Below are 14,168 nucleotides of genomic sequence, written 5' to 3'. Positions count from 1 at the left end.
TATTTGGAAAATTTTAGTGCAAAACTTCCTATTCTAGTCGAGAAAGGAAATTTTCATATCGATTCAAGTACAAATATGCCAGGGCCAACCTATGAGAGAAAAGGTTACATCATTTTATAAATGCCTACAATTTGCAAGGGTTTGTAAATATTGGCGTTTGATCCATAGTAGAATTAGAATTGAAAATTGTAGTTTGCGCAAAAGTTAAACCAAACTGTTTTTAATAATTTATCCAACAATTTTGATAAAAATTTTGCAAAGTTTTATCATCTGATTTTAGTTATTTCAGCAATTTATTTTAATTATTTTTCTGATTTCTATATGCATTTATTGAATAACTGAATATATTGAAAATTTATTGAATATTTAGTGAATGGAATATTAAGTCGTGTGATCCTTGGGTGTCTTTCGTCAAAAGAGGGATATTGTCGTCCCTGGTTCCTCTCCCACCATTACTCTTTCATTCTCCGGAAATCCTACCTCAATCAAATTATGCACCTATCCCCTAATGGCATAAATGGCATCATTTTGCCTCCTTCCTATTAACTGCTACAACCACTACGGCATCTTATAGCGTGATAATGGTAATAGTGCATAGAACTGTTTAATATCATTCAAATTATCCCCGATTCGTCTGGGATATTTGCTCGGGGAGATAGAATTTCGTGCTGCGGGATTCCGACAGTGTGCGCCATCGATACGACTCCACGACCCCATCATGTACTTCTTTCTCCATCTGCTCTTGTCCTCCTTACGCCAGGGATATACATTACGCGGATTCTCGTCAGGGGCAGGGTTGGATGAAATAAATAACCCTACCCGCCCCTCTACCACCCCGGCCGACCGCTGACCCACGCCCTCCCTCCCCACTTTCCTTTCGTCGTCGCCCCAACCGCCTTGTTCCAATTCTCACGCTTTAGGTCAATGCCAAATTACAATGGGATGTGGGTGGTGGGGTGTTTCCAAGAGGGAAATGAACCGACGGATTGGGGCGGGAGGTGAAAGAGACGTCTTGGGGTTTTAAGAAAACAGCTCGATACCAATTTTTCCGACGGAGTGCGTTGGACATCATCAAATATTCTCGGGGGAGATGAAAGCGGGGAGGTAGTTAGTTCCTCCGTGAAGTCAATATTGATGCGCTGCGAGAATATGGACTATGTTCCGTTCCGTAAGCTACCAGCCATGTGTGAATCGGTCACTACTGGACTGGACATTTGTGCTCTCGTATATATTTTTAAACTACAAGGCAGTCTTTGTATGCTGAGACGGCCTTTTACCTAAGACGTGATGCAAAAACTTGTTTTTCATGAAACAAAAAAATTTCATGCTGTTGGCCAGTGCATAGAAATGTAGCTTCATAAAAAAATATTAATAAATGTTGTAATATATAAAATATTACAACATTTATTCCTGAAAAATTTATGAACATACTTTAAAATTACCAGATGTGTCTAAAAGCACATATGAACATTTTTCAGAGAAAATCCGCCATATTTGTTAAACATTGCTACAACTGGGTATGTTGGAGCAATTCGGTTTGGAGCCGTCTGATACCCGAAGATAGAACGCAAGACTTATAGAAAGATACAGTTTTATTGCAGCACAGAGAGATTTATTATGGCACCAAATTACATTAGTTCAATCAACCACCGAGATAGAATAAGAGAGAGATACTGTCACCGACAGATGCACACACTCGTCCTTCCCTCGAACGATACACATAGCAGAATATCAGCACCGAACATATTTATTCAAGGACAGATATTTAATGGCTTAGTCAATTATTACATGATGTAAATAGGCTTGTGTGTGTGTCTATGTGTAACGGTGTTTTTTTAATATGAAATAAATATACGTATATATATTTTCATGACTTGTGTCCAACCACCTCCCGCCACACGACTTTGCGGTTGTAGGGTAATGAGTAGATGTGCAATGATAGTATTTGGTATTAAATTTCCACAATTTAAATGAAAAAAATAATGTGTTGTTTCCAAATTCAAAATGCATTAAAGTAAACATAACTATAATCTATTAAATTAAAAATGGGACAGAATTGAACTACGTATTTTATTAGGTAAAATGAAATCAATTTTTTTTCATTTTTATTCTACTCGGCGATTCGGTCATGAAAATCAGTCAATGGTCGAAAACTAAGCCTGATCATCAGTTCAAAAATTTAAATAGTGATTTTAATCTGAAAAAAACATCAATTTTCTAATGCGGCGTGATGATATTCCGTACCGTTGCACCACAACGCTTTCGATGAATTTTGATACGTACCAAACCAACTTCTTTGAATGCCACAACTATCCTCAAATGAGAACTGTCTTTTTCTTCTGAATACGGATCGGAAATTGATAGGCCAAATTGAAACGGCAACTACATTTACATTACAACCCCTGAGGCGCCGTAAGGGCGTCTAGGAGTTGGTAGTCTACTAGCATAGACAAATTACTATTAGTCAATGCATGCATTTAAATACATATTAGTTCAAATACAAAAACACTCGTACACATACAAACGCACATGTCGATGTACAACTTGTAATGATACTATTCTTTAAGCAAATATACTCGGGTGTTTGAGTTTGATTTTTCCATGATAGCGTATATATTTATTTCGAGTCAAGAGCATATACTTGAATCTTTCGGTGACGGTGTCTATTTCTCTTATTTTATTTCGGTGGTCCAATTTACTAACATGATTTGGCGCCATAATAATTTCCCCAGTGTCAAAAGAAAATTCAGGTGACCTGCTGAGTTCTAAAAGTCTAAACCCGCCTGCTGTCTTCGTGAATCTAGGTGCTCTAACCTAATTCCTCCAGCATATCCGTCACGTCAAAGTGGTGGTAAAGGTGCTCATGATGGAAGGCAGGTATTTAGACCGAGCGATTGACTAAATTAGCTCTGGGATCTTACAAGGAGATCTCGCAGAGGAGAAAAAGATTTTTCTAGGCGTGAAATCAGCGGAGAAGGGAGGGAAGGACAATGGTGAGTGAGAGAGACGGAGGCATGGGTAGCAGTAGGACGAAGGTGAAGGAGTAAAGGAGAGAGATTGGAGATAGAGTGCGAGAGAAAGAGAGAGAGCGTCTCTTCCTTTCTTCAAAAGTTTCTTTTTTATTTCGCTGCCCGTTGTTGTTCGGGTGTTGGTTCTAAAAATATGCTTCAGCTCCGAGATAAAGGTTTTCATTCGCCCTCCGCTACTCGAGTTTTTCAAACTGCCTGGGAATTCGTGTTGGCCTCATGCGAGTGAGAGAAGGAGAGAGGAGGAAGCGAAGGAAAGGTACGGAACGGGACGCTAAAGAAGGGAGCGAGGGTGAGGTCTCTCGGAAGGGGGGAGAGGTGCAAGGAAAAGAGAAAGATTGGGCTGAATCGTAGTCTTTTCATTCTCTCTCTTTATCACTCTCTCCTTCTCATTCCGACCATATCGTTTCACGCGACTCTCGCACTCCCCATTTTGCAGATCGTGATTATGCTCATATTTTCATTATGTGGTGAAAAATTTCGTGAAAAGCACCCAGCACCTGGAATGATTGACCCTTTTTTTTGCGTCACAATCTTTAAATGTGTCCCTGAAATGTTAACAAAATTCTCCATTTCTTCACGGCCTAAAAATCCACGCACAAATCCAAGTATACCAACCGTTTCGTGTAAAATATTCTTCTAACCACAGGCAATCCAATTTCCCATTCATATTATTTTTTCACATCTCTTATCTGCATTTCTCGTTGTTTTGCGCAGAGATGGGCCTATCCCCATGAGAAACGTTGAAACTGAAAATTTTGATCTTTCCTCTTCAAATAATCTCCAATATTTTGGCATGAATGTGGAGAGTAAATGTTCAAAAACAAATAATTTCCCTAATAGAAAATCCAATCGACCATAAAACACTTTAATGAGGCACTATAATTGTAAGTATTTATGTTATGATGTAGCTGAAAATAGAGATCCGAATTGCGTTGATAAAATATTTCAGTGGAGTGAATATTGGAGTTGAATCTCAATTCGTCTATGAGCAGAAGAAAGCTGTATATTTATATTAATTGCAGGTACGTCTAATCAAATTTGGGAGGCTTGAATTCTCATTTTGCATTTTTTTTAAAATACAATTTGACATTTTCGTAAAATACAAACTGCAAAGCTGTGAAGATAATCCGTGAAATTTAATTTAAAAAATAAATATTCAAAGAAAATGAGCCTTTGCGTTCAATGCGTTATTGTTATAAAATACCATTGATCATATCAGGTTGATGAGGTGAGTTTTTCCTTAAATCTAAAACCAATAAAATAAAAATCTGGTCGATTTTGCTTCGACATGGCATCACTCATTTTGCAAATATTCGCTGCTGTCAGCATGAAACTTCCGTAGCAAGCGTATCATTAATCTGAGGACGCATTGAAACCCAGATAATAGTTTTCCGGTGCTAAAAGAGCAGTAAAACCATTAATTATCCGTCCACACCTCCAAAACAGAAAATCAGGCATAAAACTCTTTCATTAGTATATTGAAAGATGACGCCCGCGAAGTGACTCGCATGCAACAAAATTTCGCGATGCGATGTGATCTGCGCTTCAAACTGCGCCACTTACTTATGCGAGACTTTCCTCATCGGCGACATCGCTTGACTAGGGTGGACATATTGTTTCGCTTTAAGACACGCAAAACCACTACTTAAACAGCACTCTCTTTGATATGCGTGAATTGCAAAAGCCCGGAGATAAATTTCTCACCGAGGTAGGGGAGGGATAGGGATGAAATAGCCTAACAAAAATGTTCCCGGGAATCTTCCACGCTTCATTTTTAGACCAACCTAGGTTTCATTTGTGTGTTGCCCCTTCCTTGTTTTGTGCCCTTCCGCCACACTCCGTTGAAGGTCATCCTAAGAAGATACTGAGCCTCAATTGTGAAATGTTTTGGGATATATCGTGATGGATGGGATTAGACGTTTACTATACTCGCATTATGCCTCTCGGAAGGAAACAAAGACTGATCCATTGGCGTCAAAACTAATCACTCTTCAAGAGATGGTATCCCTTGGTTTGGGGAAACCGCGTTATCTACCGGATCTCGATGGATTTGGGTGAGTGATCCCAAAGGAGTGGGGATGGGGGTGTTCTAATGGCGGGCGGTGTCGACTATGAGCGTCGAACTACAAACACGTAAGAGAAAACACATGATCCGATCACTTTCCGATCTCCGGACTATTTCACGATCCGACACGGAAAGAGTTCGGAGCCGACTCTTGGGTTTGGCGTGACACCACCCATGGGCAAGGGCACCACCGGGGATCGGCACTTCGAGAGCCCACCGTCTCCTCCCCGCACGAAAGCCTTGCCATGGACTCACCTGTTGCCTTGCTTCTCTTCGAAGAGGGGAGGGGTTGGTGGGCGGGTTGCGTGGAAACTCAGCGGGAATCCGGTCTCTCTTGAGTGACGAGCTGAAGTAAGATGATCTTCCTTCTTCTTAACTTAGGCCTCTGCGAAAGGGGTAGAGATGGAGAAGGAAAACTTTTTTATAACCAGCAACCTTTCTATGTCAACATAGCAAAAGACAAAAATGGAAAGAGAGAAAGTGACAAACACAAACAAAGTGATAGAACAAAAAACCTTGTGAACCATAACCACAGCGATGGGTTGGGGATTTTTAACTATGGAGCGTTGGGGGATTATTTCAGTCACCGTTTGAAAGGATTTCTGCTATAAAAATGTAATGGTAGGGTGAAGAATGTGTTTAATAATTTTTTCCCTAAAATATCAAATTGTGCATAAGCGAGTTTCTTCCCTAGAAGGGATCGCGAACTGATGTCTGAAATCTCAGGTGTCAAAGCAGAAAAGGCTTTAAACCTCGACTGGCGTGAGCGTGATATCCGATTCGGTTGAGGCGGCTCCCGCGGCCACACCCTTCGCGGAGAGGCGAACTATCAGCTTATTCTCTTGGCTAAGGGATTGCGAAGTCGACTTGTTAATTACTAAGGCCGGTGGAAACAGGTCAGCGAACCCCCTTCATCCGCTCCAAAACAACCCAAAACCATTCCCCTTTTCGCTACCAACATGAGTTTAAATCCCCCCCCCGCTTCTTTCATCGTGCGCCCCACCCACCCACCCACCCCACCCCCCCTTCCGCTGGCACGATAGGAGGTTTTCCACCTGACGCGGTGATTTAAAGTTATATCGCCTCTCTTAGGGGCGTGGGAAATGAATTTTCGAGAGGTGAATGCCACCGCGCAAGTCGACGGGTGGTTAAGATTGCTCGCGGGCGGACGAACATTTTCCTTTGGGAAAATCTGAACCTTCCATTGAAGCCACCCCGACGGGAGCGAACCGAAAAAAAAATATTAGATGGATAGGCAGCCTCTTCCGCCTGATAGGGAACGAATGAGACGGGATTGTGATTGAAAGACACGAACACACACAAACACACACAGAAACGGTAGGTAGCGATGTCCATGGGCGGACACTCACATTCAGCTTTCGCGAGCCCCCTTTCTAGCGATATGATATTCGTTATCTTCCGCTCTCCCTTGAGTTAGCCGACGAACTGAGCGACAGAGAGCTGCTCTTGGCGCACGCAGTGGCTCTGGGAGGAGAAGGGGAGGAAGGAGGGCGAGAGGGAGGAGAGGAGGCCGGGGAGAGGGATACAGGCACGCGCAAATGTTAACCTCCTCCTCTCCTCCCTCCCCATCCCTCTCTTTCTCTCTCTCTCTCCTCTTCCCCATTCCAAAGGTACCCCTCGAACCCCCTACTGTCGAGCCTTTTGCCCTCTCTTCTTCTTATTTCCCTATCAATCGTTGGCATTTCTCATTCTATTTTCCCTCCCCCGCTCTCCCCATTACACCCTCAGGAGACTACTCCCGTCCCGAGCTTCGACGTGCACCCCCGCTTGGCCACCCTCCCCCCTCAAAATACCCTTTCGCCTCCCCCTCCACCGGGTCTGTCCTCCTATACCCCCCAACCTCTCGTGGGTTCCTTTCTCTTTATCTTCCTTTGCTTTTGCTCCTTTACGGTTACGCTATGGCTCCTTCGTCTTCATTTCAAAAACAGTAAAGCACGCTACAGCCAATGGAAGGGTGGAAATACTGGATCATTGAGGAAAATTACACATCAACCCTTCTTAACTAGTCATTTGGTGAAAAAGCTTCACATAATCTCAAAATTTTATTGTTTTTGAGATAATACTGTGAATTATTAGTACATATTTTAATAGTTAAAAGAATTGTTCGTGAGAATATTTCCTTAATCACTATACACCATTGAGTCAGGCATATTTCCAGAGTTCTTCAAATACTCTGCTTATACAATGAGGGTGATAATGCTTGTAAACTACTTATTACAGCATCACAGAGTCCTTTCTTTATGAAAATTTTAATACTCTATTCAGAAATACTTACAATCACTTTCTGGTAGATTTCCTAAGGAAGATATTGTTTTTTCCTCATTTCGGTTGCCATTAGTCGAACGTACCGTATAGTGTGGATGTGATATGTGCCGTAACCCCTAGAGATTATAGCAAAAATGATCAAACTTCCTAGGAGGTGACCTCAAGTATCTACCGGGTACCTAGTACATAAATCAATTTAACCCGGTGTAGGATCAGGGAGGGAGGGAACAAAAGGGAATGGGAGGGGAGGGGCTGAGGGAGTGCGCTTACCTGTTGGCTAGAGGGCGTCGTCGAGGAGACGCCTCGATGCGAATTCAGAAGTGAATTTCCCTATGCGGATCTCACGACATGGTAACCTCATGGAGAAACGGAAGATAGGGAGCGAGGCTCTCGGAGCTAGGGATCTCGTTAGTCTCGGCGACATACCGCGGGAGCTCAGGGCCCCGCAAATATTCCTTCGCTCAAGACTCCGGACAGCGGCAAGATGAGACTTGCTTGTGTGAAACTCCTTCCTAATGGAAAGCTCAATCAGAGTCACAGCTAACATTTTCACCCAAGAAAGATGATGATTCATATTTTCAAAAGTCCTACGGAAATACCGATGCAACATTTTTTTCTCAGAATTTAAAGCCTTTCTTGTTATGCTGGAAATCAAACGAAACGAAAAAGCTCCAATTTGTTTGATTCTAAATCTATATTGTGTATTTGGCGGTAACTGAGATTTGCTTGTGTGACATCATTTCTAGCGAAATTTTAGCATCATAAGCTTATTAACAATACTAGAATATCTTTTTCATTCTGCTCAAACTCACGTATATTAAAACCTAGATTTTGCTGACATTATCGAAGGATGCCACACGATACCACAGAATGGAGTGCTGCTTCATACTATGGAGTACTGCTATTAGGGTGCAGTAGTCGTCATCGAAGTAGCAGTTGTCTTGAAGTGAATATTTGATTCGGTGGTCTAGAAAATCATTGCCATAGTGCCGCGCTCACTTACCGATAGCGAAAGGCCAGACATCTGCAGTCAGCTAAAAATATTAAATATAATTGCCCAAAGTCCTACAACTAGCCCCTGGTAATTTGAAATAAAAAATGCGATAACACGAATTTTGAAAAATATTTGGCCTACTGGGAAAAACATCAATTTGCTGACCTAAGAGTCACCGATTACTATCTAGGTTGTTTCAATCGTTCAAAATAGTGTGATGTAATAATAGGGTGTTCAATTCTTGTGGGAAACAAAAATGTAAACAGGAAGATGCCACCATCTCCATTTCTAACATAATCGACTTTGATATCAGACTGAACGAATTCTATTCCAGTTATAGTCATGCAAATATCTTAATGAAGAATACTAATGAAGTATTATATGCTGATTTCGATATTGAAATCCCCTTGACTGATGATCGCGCTGGCTTTTGAAGGCCGCATAAACTGACGCATTAGTGTTATAATTCAATGAAATGAAATTTTATGCCGATATTTGAATCAGATCTTTTCAGAATAAACGACATGAAATGACGTAGTTCCTTTATTCAACTTTCCCATTCGTACATCTGAAATGATAAAGGTAGCTCCAGTGAGTTTCCATCAAACACCTACCTTAAACTATCATTAAAAACCGAGTCTGTTTAAACTTCAAATTATTTGGTTAAAAGTTACTAAGCAGTGTGATAAATAGCACAAAGTTTCTTGGGATTATATGAATGTCGTAACTGACCGACCAGTCAAGAGTAACCATGAGTGACTTTTTAACGATAGAATTTCAACAGTCGTCCGTACTGCGCATTCGAAGCGTTCGTTTTGACTGTCCTTGGTAATACGTATTTAACTGTCAGTAAAGAGGTAAATGAGGATTGGCGTCCCTCCTGGAGCATTAAGATTTTAAACTTTTTATTCCTGTAACAGTGGGATGAAAATGATTCCTAGTTACAATTTATTCTGGCGATGGATCGCTACTCCCACTCCGGGGGGGGGGGGAGCGATCAGGGAGAAAGGAAGTGGAACACTCGGAATTTTCTCCTGGGGTATGTCATTTTCCCCTAAGTTGGAAGATTTCAATGAATATGGAAATTAATAAATACAAAAAATGTTTATGAATTAAAAAATCCGCATTTCGTATATGATTCGAGTTCGACAAATTTGTGCGGAAAGAACTGGCATGTACAGTCATGTACGTGTACCTTCCCTCGATTATTTTTTGGCGTTGTTCACGAAATATCTATGGAAGCAAATGGATATCTCAGCTATGACTCATTCATAACTTGGCAGCAGTATTTGTAATTATGGTGCCGTAAAAATGATAGGTTCTTCTCTATTAGAAAGAATGAGGTTGAATTCAGTCATTTCAAGGTATTAAATGTGCTTAAAATACCCTCGGTTTTGGTTTATTCCTCGTGTGATGGGAAGATAAAAAAAACCAGAGAAATTTGGTGATTTCGTCAGGTGTCATCGTGGTACATTACAGCCTGGATTTTGTTTCTTTTACACCCATTTGCATGACTCGCCGTTGTGTTTACGTTAATATATTGAAAATAATATGTTTAGGACTGAGAAATGGAATATTAATCTTCGTATGAGCATTAATGGCGTACACTTTTACCTTCTCGATCTCATTTTAATTACTTTCCTTTTCCATTCCCTTCGTACTTAGTTCCCCTTAACTTTAATATTTGCCTTGTATTCATTACCGTTCAAAATTATATCACTCATCTCTCAGTATTTTTACCATGCATTAATAATTTTGTGAGCGATATCTTATTTGCCATGGTTCTTCCTTACTCCAATCTAAGAATTAAATTTATTGTTTTGGCGTAAGATATGCAAAGGGACAGGCGGTATGGTAAAAGAAAATTGTTACCGTAAAACTATAGCCATACTCATTTAAAAATACTCTTAAGAGCTAACTAAATATCCAAGGCTTTGGCTTTGGATCATATTTCCTGATTGTTTTACGATAAACTAGAAAGTTTCCATTGCTTGCTCAAACTGAACTGACTCACTGCAGTTAGCTTATACTCATCATCCCAGAGGAAGTAATCATAGTTCTCTTATGTCCTTTTTATTCTTTTTTTCACCTTTTCTTATTTTGTGAGCCTGTTTATACTTTGGTCTTTCTCGAAGAAATTTTCATCGTGTCTTTCATTCTATTTTTGTGTTATGTTCACATCAAATTTCAGTAAACAGTAGCGTGATTGATATTTTGATATACGGCTAAACATATATATGGATAAATATATCTGAGAACGTTAAGGCCTTTATTCTCATTGGAATTGGAGGTGCTTTCCCTTATTGGAAAATCCACGATGCATTAACTTATTTCTGTTTTAGGCATGCATACATCCGGTAAACGTAATAGTGTATTTTTTTAGAGTAAGTGAGTGAGAATAAACTCTCTTATTTAATAAATACCAGAATTTAAGGCCAAAGTGAAACTTAGAGGTAATTGGAGATAGGCTACAATAATTTTGCATACAATAATGTGATTTTTGTTGAGAATAGGACTTGAAATTAAATTGATCTAATACATTTTTTATTATTTTTACCTCTAAAGTATGAACACATCGTCCTTCACTCTCGTGATAAATGAGAGAAGTCGTAAAATTCTAGATATTTTGAAAATATATCTGCAGCCTATCACAATGGCGTGAGGGAGGGAATTTAGCTCTAAGGCCAACAAAGAGCAGGGATAATATGATCACACATGGGTGATTCATAGTAAAAAGAAAATATGAGAAACTCTATTATCGCGATGCATTGCAATGTTTGGCTAGGTGATGTACCTACTATACCAAATGATGGTGCTCTTAGCACGCCGAGGGGTTCGGTTACAGAGGTACAGGTTTGTCTTGGTACAAGGAGTAGGATAATGATCCACGTGCGTTAGGCAAGGTTCAGCTATTTATTTTGGCAAACAACTACTTTACTCATGCAGCCTCTATCCACCTACATTGCAATTTCAGAATTTGCATTTTCTGGAGTCTCTTGGAGTCGAATCATTTTGTAGCATGTTCATCAACATGTTGACAGCCATCTAGATCAATGGACTAAATGAGAGAAGCCTTCGAACACACTTTTATTTGTTGAAGACCCCTTACTATCAATTTTTTCACGTCACATACATAAACAAAGAGAGAGAGTTTAAAAAATAAGCATAATGAAGTGACACTCGATGGTATCAGACTTGAATACGTGGAAATTCATTTTCAAATGAAAGAAGAACAATGAGTGTTTCCCACAAAAAAACTTTTTATTTGGTGCAATTTGTTTCAAGGTCTATGAGTTAAAACTAACTTTGTCAAATAAAAATAAAAGTACCTGAGAATGACGTCTATGCGTTGAAACAAGTCGTACCGAATGAAGCGTTTTTGTGGAAATACCTAGCATTCATCTTTCATTTGATGATGAAGTGAGCTGTGGAATTAATGGCCGCCTTCCTCATACGTTAGATGTGTTATCACTTTGAACGTGGGTCAATTTCAAGCGAAGAGGAATATTATATTTTAGCTCACTGTGCCTTTGACATCGATTGCATATAAAGGTAATTTTTACAAAACATTGTTCCAGCAAGAAACTTTTCAATTCCTTTCATTGTTTCTCCAAAAAATCCAAAACTAAAAAAATGTATTATTGTTGATTTGGCCAAGAATACTATACATTTTTCATCTAGTGTTCAATAGGACTAATATTAATATGTTCAAACACATTTCATTGGAAAAGTTATTAAAATTAATTTTTTTTTATTGTGAACAAAACGATGTTGTTTCGTTCAAATGTACGCGCAATACTCTGTAGTGTTGCAGATTGTATGGGATGTAATAAGATGTCAGTCATGCGGCAATGTGCAGGTTTTACAAATCATAGGTGGTGGCTTCGAACTCCACCACGGGAACGTATTCTATTATTGCACTTTGCTTAGTTGATTAGGCTGAATGCTGCGTTGCAGTCTTTCTCGTTGAGTCACATGAAAGCAAAGTCTTGCGGTGTCGCTAAGTTCCATTTCCCCGCCGATTTTCTCCAGCACTCTAAAACCTATTTTGGAGTGGCGCTCTCTCTCTCTTTCCCCTTCCGCTTTTTTGCCACTCACCTACCCCCTTCTCAGCCCACCCGCCTCATCAGCGACTCCTCTTTATACCCTCCCTCACTCGTCACCTTGCAGAACACCCATTCACTGCACTGGAAATCTATTATTCGGGAGTCGATCAAAATCCCGAAAAAATTAGAAAGAGGAAGACTAGTGGTAGAGAGAGAGGATACCGAGGGTGGAAAATACGGACTCGGCATGGGCGCAACGCGGAAGAATCTGCGATGGGCGTTGTGTTTCAAAGCAAGTGCAGCAGAAAAAGGGCAATGGAAGGTTTGGTGGTGAACTTATGAGTCTTCTATCATACCTGCAGCTTTGTTCCCCTTCCACTACGACCGACTGGAAGGGGTGAAGTTCAGTTTCCCATATTGATTACATGCACAGAAATCTATATTCAAGAAGTAGATACCTATCTATTAGTTCCGCGCGCTTGCAGCTCGCTTCAAGGAAGGAATACTGGCGGAAGAGTAATGCAATCATTACAAGGAATATGAAAAAAAGTGGTGGGGTGGAATTAATAAGGTTGGCTCTAATACAGGGTTGCTTGTGGGCGTTCGGTTTTTCGTGTAAACTTATGGAATAACTCGTTCCTGATTACTGTGGCGATATCGGGAGAGACGTTAGCGTAATTAAAATCTACCTCGTCTCCATATAAGGATCAATAGAGAGCCATGGTGCCGAGATGCTTGTCAGGGAGCATTGTTTTTACTTTCCCCCATAAATTGATATTGCATATAGATCGGAGATATCAGTCAGCCAAGGGGTTGCAAGCATTGCTGAGTGAATTGGAAATTCAGTGCGACAGGTATGAGATGAGAATCAATATTAATAAAACAAAGGTTATGCGATTTTCTTGAAAGAAAAAGGTTAAGCTTAACATTAAAGTAGGAGGGCAAAAGCTAAAGCAGGTAGAACAGTTTACGTATCTCGGTAGTGTTTTGGACCAACATGGTCAAAGTAGTAGGGACATAAGGAGAAGAATTGCGCTAGGCAAAGAGGCTTTCACAAGGAGGGAGTTGATGACAGGGACGTTGAGTAAGTATATTAAGTAAAGACTCGTGAAAACTTTGATGTGGAGCGTAGCTATGTACGGCGCGGAAAAGTGGTCATTGAAGCAGGAGGATAGACGTAGACTGGAGGCTTTTGAAATGTGGGTGTGGAGAAGAATGGAGAAGGTGAAATGGACAGAGAAGAAAACAAACGAGGAAGTACTCGGTATGGTGGGCGAAGAGAGGGGTTTGTTGGGAGCAATCCTATGGAGGCAGGAAAAGTGGCTGAAGGGGGTATTGACCGGCAGTGGGATGTTGAAGACTGTAATTGAGGGGAGAATGTTAGGCAAACGAGGAAAGGGAAGGAACAGGATAGGGATGTTGGACGGGATGAAGGGAGGAAGAAGGTACTCAGAGATGAAGAGGGACCTGATATAGATGTTTTTCTAGGATCACAAAATATTTATTTAGGAGCTTTGCCCATCCAAAAACCTAACTTAACCGGTAAAATACCTAATAATAATAATATACTATCACTCGCTTCCTCTATGTTTACTACGCTTCCTGGTACCCTTATACTCAATACTATTGCCATATCTCGCTTCATCTTGCCTCAGGCAACACTAAAATATCTGCATTTTCTCTCATCATCTCTCACATCATATTTTGAATTTTCTCGGTTTTCAATATGCTGATAATAGTCCAAGTTT

At 40.3% G+C, this 14,168-nt stretch overlaps 1 protein-coding gene and 1 long non-coding RNA gene across 3 annotated transcripts in view; one reads left to right on the top strand and one right to left on the bottom strand.

The window, feature by feature from the left end:
• Scp1 (Sarcoplasmic calcium-binding protein 1) overlaps positions 1-6,535 on the bottom strand; it is a 258,498-nt gene extending 251,963 nt beyond the window's left edge. For both annotated transcript variants that reach the window (XM_071595328.1, XM_071595331.1), the window contains exons 1-2: positions 6,465-6,535; positions 5,350-5,479 (exon numbers count right to left, since the gene is read on the bottom strand). The gene's annotated coding sequence lies outside the window, so the exon portion shown is untranslated. The remainder of the gene's footprint in view (positions 1-5,349; positions 5,480-6,464) is intronic.
• LOC139696530 (uncharacterized) overlaps positions 1-14,168 on the top strand; it is a 91,036-nt gene that overhangs the window by 3,304 nt on the left and 73,564 nt on the right. The window lies entirely within an intron of this gene.

The sequence above is a fragment of the Hetaerina americana genome, unplaced genomic scaffold (genome assembly GCF_022747635.1).
Source record: "Hetaerina americana unplaced genomic scaffold, ioHetAmer1.1.p SCAF_7, whole genome shotgun sequence".
In the NCBI taxonomy this organism is placed as follows: domain Eukaryota; kingdom Metazoa; phylum Arthropoda; class Insecta; order Odonata; family Calopterygidae; genus Hetaerina; species Hetaerina americana.
Note: the sequence above shows the minus strand (reverse complement) of the source record. Positions and strands in the feature narration are given on the sequence as shown.